The sequence below is a fragment of the Abramis brama genome (assembly GCF_963993115.1).
Source record: "Abramis brama genome assembly, chromosome: 11".
NCBI classification, from domain to species: domain Eukaryota; kingdom Metazoa; phylum Chordata; class Actinopteri; order Cypriniformes; family Leuciscidae; genus Abramis; species Abramis brama.
The window spans coordinates 27,623,259-27,637,009 of NC_139973.1; the positions used below are offsets into that span (position 1 = coordinate 27,623,259).

General features: G+C 36.9%; 1 protein-coding gene across 1 annotated transcript in view; it reads right to left on the reverse strand.

Moving 5' to 3' along the window:
* LOC311092568 (uncharacterized protein) overlaps positions 1 to 13,264 on the reverse strand; it is a 327,768-nt gene extending 314,504 nt beyond the window's left edge. The window contains exon 1 of the transcript XR_014608265.1: positions 13,115 to 13,264. The gene's annotated coding sequence lies outside the window, so the exon portion shown is untranslated. The remainder of the gene's footprint in view (positions 1 to 13,114) is intronic.
* Positions 13,265 to 13,751: the final 487 nt, after the last annotated feature.

Here is a 13,751-nt window from a genome sequence, read left to right on the forward strand (position 1 = left end):
CCAATCATTATTGCTTGTTATTATATATTTGTATTTTAAGTCATTTTAAAGGCTGTTGTTAACTTGAATCTATTTTTTACCACATTTTTTTATCCGATTACTTGAATAGAATACTCGATTACTAAAATAATCGATAGCTACAGCCCTATCATAATAAAAAAGCTTTTTAAAGCATTTGTTTGTTTCCCAATACTGAAAGCTAATGAAAAGATCATATGTAATCTTGCTGCTCCCTCAAGTGGACAAAAGTGGTATTATAGCTTACATTTTACAATTGAAGTGTTTGAATGAATGAGTGAATGAATGGGAATTTGGTTTTTCACTTATATCTCGGTAACCAGAACGCGAAAAATTCTGAAACTCAGAGCATAGATAGTGCTCGAGGAGCCCTGTTGAATGAGACTATCATTCAGGCCCGCGACAACACGTTTCGATCAAGAGCCTGGAGAGGACCTTACCATCAAAATTTGAGCGCGCAACGACTTTCCGTTTTCGAGTTATGAGTGAATTTGTATTCGGGGACGTGGCGTAAATGCCGTTTTACTTTCGGTTTCAGTATTCACTTGTGACTCAGTTGTCAATAGTAATACAACAATAGATTAATTTTGACAAAATGTGATTGTAAATGTTAAAATAATGATTTTATAAAGTCTAAATATGAATTATAGAACAATATTAGGGAGTAGTATGATGAAATGACAGCAGGGGGCAGTAAAATACCACTTATTGGCTTAATATGCTATGTTATTCATATTCACCTTTTTTATTAACTGTTATAGAGGCAAATTTTGTCCGATCTGTCTTTTTCATGCTTGTTCTGACTTGTTTTTAAGGTCTGATCATTCATATTAGAGATATAGGCTTTTGTGGACACTTGGTCAAGGCTACATTTTGAAGTGACCCTATTATTAATTATTAATTATTAATCCAAATGAAGAAGTTATAATTTTTCTGATAATTATTGAGTACAGATAATTGCACTGCACTGGTTTTGAACATTATTATATGAACATTATATGAGCACAGATGGAAAACACCATTTACAGCCAATACAGGCAATTTACCATAGGAAATATATGGTTTTAAAGCATTTTAACAGTTATAGCGCCACCTATGGTCCGATCTCCATAAAAATGTCCATGCTTCTTTAGCATGTTATGTCACATATGCTCATTAATTTTTGTGAAATTCTGACTTTTTATTTAGGATTTATAGACGTTTGAGTGTATTAGGACATGCCTATTTTCTAAATGACCCTCTTATAGCCAACCAAAAGCAAAATTTCAACTTCTTTTTGATAATTATTGATCTAGAGAGTCCAGAGAATTGTCCTAGAATGGTCTGGTTCTGATCGGGCGAAAAACCAGGGACTAGTTCGCAAAAGTAGGTTTTTAACATAATTCCGAATATTTAATGAATGGTTTGATTGACAGCAATGGTTCTTGAGGCAAAGTTGTTCTCCATGAGGAGATCTATCAAATGATATGCATATTGTGTGGATGAGTGTAACACCACGTGATTACAGAGTCATAAAACTCGTTAGCGCCAACTAGTGGCCGATTTCTTTCAAAATTCTTACAGACCTCTAGAACCATGAGTTGAACATGCCCATCGAGTTTCGTTTCGATCGGTCTCCGTTAACCTTGTCTAATAGGTGCTCAACTTCATTGGCCAATGGCGGCCATGTTTTTCAAGAAACGCCAATGTCCTCATAGATTTACATGGCACCTTGGACCAAGAGACTGCATACCAATTTTCAAGTCAATCGGACTAACGGTCAGGTGGTTATAGCCCTTTTCATGTTTTTTTCATGTTATAGCGCCATCTAGTGTTCAATCGTCGCGATTTTTTTACTGTGACCCCAGATTGAGCTCATACATATGTGTACCGAGTTTGGTGAAAATATCTCATTGCGTTCCCGAGTTATAGCCATTTTAGTAAAATTAGCTCCGCCTCCTGCGAACGTTTTGACACCTCATAGCAACCATGTATCGAAATTTCAACTTTTTTTCGATAATTATTGATATTCAGACTCCAGAGAACATTTCTGCACTGGTTTGGTTCCGATCGGGCGAAAAACCAGGGACTAGTTTGCAAAAGTAGGTTTTGAACAAAATCCAATATGGCGGAAAAATTTGCATACCGGAAATGAAATACCTCCTATATTTTTTGTTCGGCTTGAGCCAAGGATTCCAATGATGTATGACACTTGAAGCTGGGACAAATGGTTATTGAGATATGAGCAAAATAGTGGATTTTTTTTGTTTTTTGCGCTATAGCGCCACCTATAGGCCAATCGGGCTCATACTTTGATAACCTCTCCTCGATTTTTGTACTACCTTGTGGCCAAGTTTCAAGTCTCTAGCACTTACGGTTTGGGCTGCACGATGCGTTTTAGCGGAGAAGAATAATAATAATAATAATAATTAAAGCTGCAAGCAGCATTTATCGGGGTTCAAGCATTTAAGGCCTTTAAGCACATAAGCATTTAAGACATTACGTTTTATTTAACAAGCTTTTAACCACTGAAATTATAGATGGAAAAATCCATTTACAGCCAATATAGGCAATTTACCATAGGAAATATGTAGTTTTAAAACTTTTTGCCAGTTATAGCGCCACCTATGGTCCGATCTACATGAAATTTTGCATGCTTGTTTAGAATGTTATGGCACATATGCTCACCCATTTTCGTGAAGTTCTGAGTTTTCGTTTAGGATTTATAGGCTTCTGAGTGCATTTTGCCACGCCCATTTTCTTTATGACCCAATTATACCCATGCGAAAAATGCAAAAGTTCAACTTTTTTTCGATAATTATTGATCTAGAGAGTCCAGAGAATTGTCCTAGACTGGTCTGGTTCTGATCGGGCGAAAAACCAGGGACTAGTTCGCAAAAGTAGGTTTTTAACATATTCATGAATATTTAATGAACAGTTTGATTGACAGTGATGGTTCTTGAGGCAAAGTTGTTCAGCATGAGCAGATCTATCAGATGATATGCATTTTGTGATGATAAGTGTAACACCACGTGATTACAGAGCCTTAAAACTCGTTAGCGCCAACTAGTGGCCGATTTCTTTCAAAATTCTTACAGACCTCTAGGGGCTTGAGCCGAACATGCCCATCGAGTTTCGCTCCGATCGGACGTCGTTAACGGTGCTCAAACCTCATTGGCCAATGGCGGCCATGTTTTTTGAGATACGCCAATATCCTTTTAGACATACATGGCCCCTTGGGCCAAGACACTGCATACCAAATTTCAAGTCATTCGGAAAAACGGTCAGTTGTCTATATGTTTTTATTTGTTTTATAGCGCCACCATGTGGCCAATCGACGCAATTTTTTTACTGTGACCTCAGATTGACCTCTTACACATGTGTACCAAGTTTGGTGAAGTTTACTTAATTACTTCTTGAGTTATAGCCATTTTAGTAAAATAGGCTCCTCCCACAACGTTAATTTTGCACCCCCTAGCGACCATTAATCGAAATTTCAACTTTTTTTCGATAATTATTGATCTTCAGACTCCAGAGAACAATTCCGCACTGGTTTGGTTCCGATCGGGCGAAAAACCAGGGACTAGTTCGCAAAAGTAGGTTTTTGACAAAATTCAAAATGGCGAAAAATCTATCATGGCGGAAATGAAATCGGAGATATACGTTTTTTTCTTCAGAAGCTCTGGATTTCAATGATATAAGACACTTGAAGCTACGCCTTACGGTCTGGGAGTTCTGAGCAGTTTTGCGCTTTTGATTGCTATAGCGCCACCTATGGGCCGATTGGGCTGAGTCCGTGTATCTGAGTAGCGAGCAATAGTACTACCATCTGGCAAAGTTTCAAGTCTCTAGGTCTTACGGTTTGGGCTGCACGATGCGTTTTATGGCGGAAAAATAATAATAATAAAAATCAGGACGATTACAATAGGGTTTCAGCACTTCGTGCTTGAACCCCTAAAAATCAGAGCAATTACAATAGGGTTTCAGCACTTCGTGCTTGAACCCCTAATAATTAAAGCTGCAAGCAGCATTTATCGGGGTTCAAGCTTTTAGGGTCTTTAAGCACATAAGGCAGTTTAGTGAGTTGTCTGAGTTTTCGTTTAGGATTTACAGGCTTTTGAGTGTTTTTTGCCATACCCATTTTCTAAATGATCCTATTATGGCTACCCAATGGGTAAAGTTTAAGTTTTTTATATAATTATTGTTCTAGAGAGTCCAGAGAATTGTACTGCACTGGTATATTTCCGATCGGGTGAAAAACATAGGACTAGTTCGCAAAAGTAGGTTTTTAACATAATCGCAAGTATTTAATGAACAAATTAATTGACAGCAGTAGTTTTTGAGGCAAAGTTGTTCAGTATGAGGAGATCTATTACAAAGCCGTAAAACCTGTTAGCGTCAACTAGTGGCTGATTTCTTTCAAAATTCTTACAGACCTCTAGGGCCACGAGTCGAAACATGCCCACCGAGTTTCGTTCCGATCGGCCTTCGTTAACCTTGTCTAAGAGGTGCACAAACTTTATTGGCCTAGAGCGGCATAGACATACATGGCACCTTGGACCAAGACACTGCATGCCAATTTTAAAGTCAATCGAACTAATGGTCAGGTGGTTATAGCCCTTTTCATGTTTTTGTGATGTTATGGCCTGATCTCCATTTTAAATAATTATTTTAAAGGTGCCGCAGAATGCATTGATATTTTTTAAATTGTTCTCTGATATCTCTGAAACAGAAATGTCTTCAACAGTCAAGTAGTGGATAAAATCACTAATGTTACTTTCTGCTTGCGGTAGGGGTTGTAATGGAAATATAACATTAGTTGGAACTGCCCCCTTCTTCAGTATCAAACGATGAGCGAAACCTGCTTGATATTGTCCCAGGTTAGAAAAACTGTCAGTGGTGAAATGGGCGAAACCTGCTTGATATTGTCCCAGGTTAGAAAAACTGTCAGTGGTGAAATGGGCAGAGCTTTGAATTAAAATGGTAAGGTATCCTGTTGTAAAAATCAACCATGCCTGTTGGCAGTTCTCTTTTGTGGGAAGGGAATGAAAAGTTCTGAAATCCGCAGCACAGCCTCGAACATAACATTTATATCCATGATCTGACATTTTCACTATTGTCCTTGCTTGCTTTTTCACAATACCTGCAGAACTTCTGATGATTCGGCTGTGCAGGTCCACGTTAACACTGCCTGGCCTAGAACATGGGCTGGTATATGCAAATTGGGGGGGTATAAATATGAATGATCCCGACTCCAACGTCACAGTCGGTGTTATGCTGTAATTCACTCATTTTTCAGCGGTCTTTTGCAAACAGGAGATTTACACATGAAGGAGGAAACAATGGTGTTTGAGGCTCACGGTATGTCAGTTCCATGTCCAGAACTCTTACCATTCAACTATGCCAAGATAAATACAGTTTTCAATTGTATGGCACCTTTAAAATAGTTGATTAGTAATATAATGCTTACTTGTAGTCTGAAATGGCTTTAACAAAAGAAGAAAAATATTCTTAGATGTCTGTTCATTCTAATCATGTACAAATAAAGTAGCACAGTAAGATTACATTTATTTGAATGCATTAGTGGGTGTGTGATTGCGCTGTGTGTGCAGCTTATCAATATTAAAAGTGAAGGTGTAGTTGATATCTTTGTTGATAATATCTGTAGTAATCAGAAAAAAACAATTAAGAAATAAAGAATTAAAATTACAAATAATATTCTGTTAAGATATGAGTTACAATAACATGATTTGCAATAGTAATAATATCAATACTATATGCACAATACACAAAGATTAGACTATCAGGTCTGTGTCTTTCAAAAACATTAGTATTGCAGCCAATGTGAGTCTGTGGGATTTATAAACAGACAAAATATGATTTGAAATGTTATTTTAATGATTTTATAAAGTTTAAACAATATTTCAAATGGAAACTAACTGGGAAATAATATTTTAGTAAGCAGAATGAAGCAATGAGTGGTCTTCTGGTGGTTAAAATGTAAATGAAAACAATAATACTTAAACAATAATACTTAATACACTAACCATGCTTCAACACACACATGCAAACACATTTGGTTGTAGATGTAGATATTTTAAATAAAAGATAGGTAACAAAATGATAATTGCAAATCTCCTCTGTATAACACCATTTTCAGATTTCAAATTAATCACTGAGAGGCAGAATTGTTCAAACTGAGAGCTCAGTACAAATGAAGTGATAAACTGACAAAACATGATTGTGTTATAATAGGTGATTTTCATGCAAGCAATTTTATATAGTCTAAAAATGTATGCAAAAGCACAGGTAACAATATTTTTATAAGTAGAATGTCCTGCAGAGGGCAGTAGAAGACCACTAATTGACTCACTTTCATTTGAAAGACTTCTTTATCCACCAGTAAAACAAAGCAGTTTCTCCATGTTCTTTCCATTAAGCATGCTTACACACACAGACACACACAGACACACACACACACACACACACACACACAAAGACAAATATGTTTTCAATGTTTTTGGGATGTTATTGTGAAAATATCTTTTAATGGTCTAACCATTTCACATATTTCTTTGTGATCTGTATTATCAGTCCATAATAATAATAATAAATAGCTTTAAGCATTTGCTTGTTGGCCAAAGCTGAAAGCTGATAAAAAGACTGCTGCTCCCTCTAGTTGAGTGGCCTAAATGGCGGACAAGGTTTTACTTTCGTTTTCTAAATGTAAAACAATTGTCAATAGTAACACTCCAATAGATGCATTTTGACAAAATGTGATTGTAAATGTTAAAATAATGATTTTATAAAGTCTAAATATAAATTATATAACAATATTAGAGAGTAGTATGATGAAAAGACAGCAGGGGGCAGTACAATACCACTTATTGGCTTAATATGCCATGTTATATCATTTTTACCTTTTTAACTGTTATAGAGGCAAATTTTGTCCGATCTGTCTGAAATTTTTCATGCTTGTTAAGAGTAACATGTTCTGACTAGATCTGAAAGATATTTAAAAGATATAGGCTTTTGGGGACACTTGGTCAAGGCTACATACCGGTATTGAAGTGACCCTATTATAGCCATCCAAATGAAGAAGTTATACTTTTTCTGATAATTATTGATCTAGGGAGTCCAGAGAATTGTACTGCACTAGATTTGAAGATTATGATTTGAAAATTATAAGATCATAAATGGAAAACACCATTTACAGCCAATACAGGCAATTTACCATAGAATACATATTGTTTTAAAGCTTTTTAACAGTTATAGCGCCACCTATGGTCCAATCTCCATAAAAATTCCCATGCTTCTTTAGCATGTTATGTCACATGTGCTCATCAATTTTTGTAAAGTTCTGAGTTTTTATTTATGATTTATAAATGTTTGAGTTTATTTTGACACGCCCATTTTCTAAATCATCATGTTATAGCCAAACAAAAGCAAAATTTCTACTTTTTTTCGATAATTATTGATCTAGAGAGTCCAGAGAATTGCCCTAGACTGGTCTGGTTCCGATCGGGCGAAAAACCTAGGACTAGTTCGCAAAAGTAGGTTTTTAACATGTTCACGAATATTTAATGAACGGTTTGATTGACAGCAATGGTTCTTGAGGCAAAGTTGTTCAGCATGAGTAGATCTATCACATGATATGCATAATGTGACTATAAGTGTAACACCACGTGATTACAGAGCCATAAAACTCGTTAGCGCCAACTAGTGGCCGATTTCTTTCAAAATTCTTACAGACCTCTATGGCCATGAGCCGAACATGCCCATCGAGTTTCGTTCCGATCAGCCTCCGTTAACCTTGTCTAATAGGTGCTCAAACTTCATTGGCCGATGGCGGCCATGTTTTTTGAGATACGTTAATGTCCTCATAGGCATACATGGCACCTTGGACCAAGACACTGCATACCAATTTTCAAGTCAATCGGACAAACGGTCAGGTGGTTATAGCCCTTTTCATGTTTTTTTCAAGTTATAGCGCCACCTACTGTTCAATCGTCGCGATTTTTTCACTGTGACCTCAAATTGAACTATTACACATGTGTACCGAGTTTGGTGAAGATAACTCATTTATTTCTCGAGTTATAGCCGTTTTAGTAAAATAGGCTCCTCCCACAACGTACGTTTTGGCACCCCCTAGCGTCTGTGAATCGAAATTTCAACGTTTTTTCGATAATTATTGATATTCAGACTCCAGAGAACATTTCTGCCCTGGTTTGGTTCCAATCAGACGAAAAACCTAGGACTAGTTCGCAAAAGTAGGTTTTTGAGAAAATTCAAAATGGCGGAAAATTTTCCCAGGCGGAAATGAAATCGGAGATATACGTTTTGACCGTCTTGAGCCAAGGATTACAGTGATATAAGACACTTGATTCTATGACAAACCGTCTAGGAGTTATGGCTGATTTCATACTTTTGCTTGCTATAGCGCCACCTATTGGCCAATCGGGGTCATACTTTGATAGGTTCTCCCCAAATTGAGGACTACCATCTGGCTGAGTTTCAAGTCTCCAGCATTTACGGTTTGGGCTGTACGATGCGTTTTAGGGGAAAATAATAATAATAATTAAAGCTGCAAGCAGCATTTATCGGGGTTCAAGCTATTAAGGCCTTTAAGGGTTTTTAAGCACAAAAGCATCAAAAGTTATCAAGTTTTATTTAGCAAGAATTTAACCACTGACATAATAGATGGAAAACACCATTTACAGCCAATATAGGCAATGTACCATAGGAAATATATGGTTTTAAAGCTTTTTAACAGTTATAGCGCCAACTATGGTCCGATCTCCATGAAATTTTGCATGCTTGTTAATGATGTTATGTCACATAAGTTCACCAATTTTTGTGAAGTTCTGGGTTTTTATTTAGGATTTATAAGCTTTTTAATGTATTTTGCCACGCCCATTTTATAAATGACCCTATTACAGCCATCCAAATGCAAAAGTTCAACTTTTTTTCGATAATTATTGATCAGGAGAGTCCAGAGAATTGTCCTAGACTGGTCTGTTTCCGATCGGGCGAAAAACCAGGGACTAGTTCGCAAAAGTAGGTTTTTAACATATTCGCGAATAATTAATGAACGATTTGATTGACAGCAATGGTTCTTGAGGCAATGTTGTTCAGCATGAGCAGATCTATCAAATGATATGCATTTTGTGACAATAAGTGTAACACCACGTGATTACAGAGCCGTAAAACTCGTTAGCGCCAACTAGTGGCCGATTTCTTTCAAAATTCTTACAGACCTCTAGGGCTATGAGTTGAACATGCCCATCGAGTTTCGTTCCGATCGGCCTCCGTTAACCTTGTCTAATAGGTGCTCAAACTTCATTGGCCGATGGCGGCCATGTTTTTTGAGATACACCAATGTCCTCATAGACATACATGACACCTTGGTCCAAGACACTGCATACCAATTTTCAAGTCAATCGGACTAACGGTCAGGTGGTTAAAGCCTGTTTTATGTTTTTTTCATGTTATAGCGCCACCATGTGGCCAATCGCCGTGATGTTTTTACTGTGACCTCAGATTGACCTCTTACACATGTGTACCGAGTTTGGTGAAGATACCTCATTTACTTCTGGAGTTATAGCCATTTTAGTAAAATAGGCCCCTCCCACAACGTACGTTTTGGCGCCCCTTAGCGTGCGTGAATCGAAATTTCAACTTTTTTCGATAATTATTGATATTCAGACTCCAGAGAACATTTCTGTACTGGTTTGGTTCAGATCGGGCGAAAAACCTAGGACTAGTTCGCAAAAGTAGGTTTTTGGCAAAATTCAAAATGGCGGAAAATCTATCATGGCGGAAATGAAATCGGAGATATACGTTTTGTTCGTCAGGCATCCAGCTTTCCAATGATATAAGACACTTGAGTCTACGACATACGGTCTAGGAGTTCTGAGCAGTTTCGCGCTTTTGGTCGCTGTAGCGCCACCTATGGGCCGATTTGGCTAAGTCCGTGTATCTGAGTAGCGAGCAATACTACTACCATTTGACCAAGTATCACGTCTCTAGGCCTTACGGTTTTGGCTGCACGATGCGTTTTAGGGAAGAATAATAATAATAATAAAAATCAGGGCAATTACAATAGGGTTTCAGCACTTCGTGCTTGAACCCCTAAAAATCAGAGCAATTACAATAGGGTTTCAGCACTTCGTGCTTGAACCCCTAATAATAAAAATCAGTACAATTACAATAGGGTTTCAGCACTTCGTGCTTGAACCCCTAAAAATAGAACTTAACCTCATCCATGAACATTTTTCGATTCCCGTCTGACTGATTTACATCCACGGTGGAGTTGAAAACAACAGTTCCCATCATTCCACACTCCTTCACATTAGGCCTGTTTGAGATGCGCCTTGCCTCGCCTGAAATGTATGCGAGAGTAGGCGGCTGCAGTGAGGGGAGGAGTGAAAAAGCGCAGGCAAGCCGGACAGATCTCTCTTCTCGTGATCTGACACCTGCGAGATCAAAGATGGATATCGCGGGATTCACGCTCGTGCACAGTGTTGCTAATAAACTGGATGTAATTCAAGTTCTGTTGCTTTTATATGAAAATAAATAAAATGAACAAGACACCCAAAGTACTTGTTATTTAATTCCATTCCAAATACATGTTTATCAATATTTTTTTTCTTTAATACAGACATATGTGTTTTTATTTATTTAATTTTTTTATAAAAATTAAATTGCATAACCCAAAGAGATTGCACTGTCAGATAGTTTGGGAATATTCACACATAACATATACACATAAAACCTGATATTAGAGTTTTAAAATCAAACATTTTAAAAGAGAACAATATCACAGTTGTTTAAACCAATGAGCATTAAGCTGTGTCGTCAGCAAGTCGTTTCCCATCGTGTTTTTGATCAGCGCAGTCAGTGGAGAGCAACTGCGCTCGACTGCAGAATCCGACACGTCCGCCTTGCGCAGCGCTCGCTCACGAGGGCGGACCGCACTTGGACACATTTCTAACCGGCATGCATCTCGCGCTGATCACTGGTGATCAGTTCTGCGCAGATTTTGCTCATCTCAAACAAGCCTAGTGTCATCAAGCTACGCCGTTGTTGTTGTCTGGAATGTAGCGCCCTCTAGCGGCAGAAAATGTTGCATAATTTGCAGAGATGGGGGACTCGAGTCACATGACTTGACTCGAGTCGCAAATTTAAGGACTTGAGACTTGCTTGACTAAATTAAGAAAATGACTCAACTTGACTTTGACTTGAGATCCAATGACTCGAGACTTGACTTGACTTGAACTGTATGACTCGAGAATGACTTGATATACATTTTTATATAAATCATCGCAACATCAATTGATGAACAAAATGAAAGCAACGGAACCATTGACGCCAGTCATCAGATTCTGCGCGATTGCGTGACGCTGCACAAGCACAGGAAAAAACATACATCGCGGTGAGCGCGGCAGCGCGCTAAATACAAAAACATCTCCCAGCATCGTTTCTTTTTGGATATAAACACTAGAAATTTACCATATTCATACACGAAGATTTGCTGTACGCATAATAACAGGTAAGGGATATCGGACGACCATCACAACCTCGAACAGTCGAACTTCATTCACCACGTCTAAAAGTAAGCTATGGCTTGTTTAACCTGTTTGTTATAGTTAATTTGACTATCGTTAAATCTAGAGAGAATATTGGCCAAAACAGCATGCCTCTTTATACACAATTATTATGTTTTCAAATGTAGCTTAATGTTGTCAATATTCAAATGATAATTAATGATGGCATATGTTTTGTATAACATTTGCCACATTTCCTTCCAATCATGCTTTAAAGCCAAATATGTCGTTCTTTCCAATGACAAAAAACAACATAGAAAACTGAAAACTGAGGCATATTTATTTTTTCATGCTTTAATGTTGGCCTAATTTCAGTTACATTTACATTTAGGCTATGTAGTTTGACATTTTATTTATTTATTAGATTTTTATTGTAGTAACCACTCAGCTGTATGTGGAAATGCATATTTAAAAAAAAACATGTTGCAAATAAAACCATAGTCCACACAACTTCTGTAGTTTTAACTTATTTTATATATAAATTCAGTGAAATCATCAAACGTTTGTATGACTTGCCAGTGACTTGTGACCCAAGCTACGACTTGACTTGACTTGCTTGACATAAAGCAGTGACTTGACTTGACTTGACTTGCTTTTCACAAAATTGACTTGGACTTGCTTGAGACTTGAAGGTTAAGACTTGAGACTTGCTTGTGACTTGCACATGTGTGACTTACTCCCACCTCTGATAATTTGTACCTTTAAGATATTTTGTGAATACAGCCCCAGATGAGGCTTCAACATAACATACAAACAAAATGTTTATTTTATTTTATTTTTTTATACATACGTTAACAAAACAAGAGAGATCATAAAAATTGCATGTTGTTTTTATTTAGTACTGCCCTGATATTACACATAACACACGTTAACATATAAACAAAATTATGGCTGAATTTAATGCATCATGTTTAAAGCATATGTAAACATTTGTACAGATATTGTTTTTTTCTGCTTTAATATTATTTTGTCTTGTGGGCAATAAACATAAGGTCCCTTTTTTTAACCCTCTTGTTAAAATTATTAACATTTTGCATATTCTGCTGGGTGTATGTAAACTGTAAATTGAGCATGCACGATAATGTTACAGATTAATTGTTTTTCCTAAATACATTTTATGTTAGGCCTATTCGTAAGATTATGCAGCAGATTATTATATATTTTTTATCAGTTTGTTTTGTAGTAAATAGTATGTGTATGCTTACAGGTGCAGAAAAGTTTATGTTAAAAGTATGTTATGTCATCATTGCTCATAATCACACTATAATACAAGATTATTATCAAACAAATAAATTAACTTGAAATCATTTTAGCTTATGTGTAAAGACTGCAGAGTGATAAGTGACCTAGTAAAATTACTTTCACTAATCCTGAAATTAGGTATAAAACAAGTGGCCCCTGTGCCCCCCAAGTTACCATGATATAGATCTGCCACTAGTAACAAAATAACTCATTCGTTTGTTAACATTCTTGGGAGAATCAAAAAAGGTATCTTTTAAAAATGCACATACCTTTATAAAAGATAATAATGCAGCTCCAGCTATTTTCTGTATTACCGTGAGAACACTTCTGAGCATAAACCACCTTAACAACCTCTTCAAGCTAGTAATAAATAACTGCGTTGTGCAGGAGTGTGCAGACAACTTTCCTGTTTCCTGAGTGAACTTCCTGAACATTCCTCTACTTTACACCCTTGAACATAACAAGAAGGAGGTCAGTTTAAGAATAAAAGGCTGACATAAAGGTTAAAACAACACTTTAAATCCATTTGTGATCTATATTCCATCTGACTAACAGTAATTATAAGTACAATGGCAACTCTCCTGAATTACCAGAACTGCTACTTATTTCATTGTTCATGACTTTTAACAAGGAGCTGGTCCAGGTGACCTTTATCTTACTTATTGTCCAAGCTGATTTTGCAATAGTGCAAACTTCTCTGTTTAGCTCAGTTTAGGAAAAGTATAGTTTATAGTAGGCTATATCAACAGAACCTGCTGGGCTATAGGCGTAGTGACATCTTAGATAGGCCTACAGCTCAGAGATTTTTTTCTTAAGAGGGCTTAATTTGAAATAGATGAAAGTATTATAATGCCAAGAGTAGGGCTTATAACAGAGTTTTACCTTGTCCCTCTCTGTGTGTGTGTG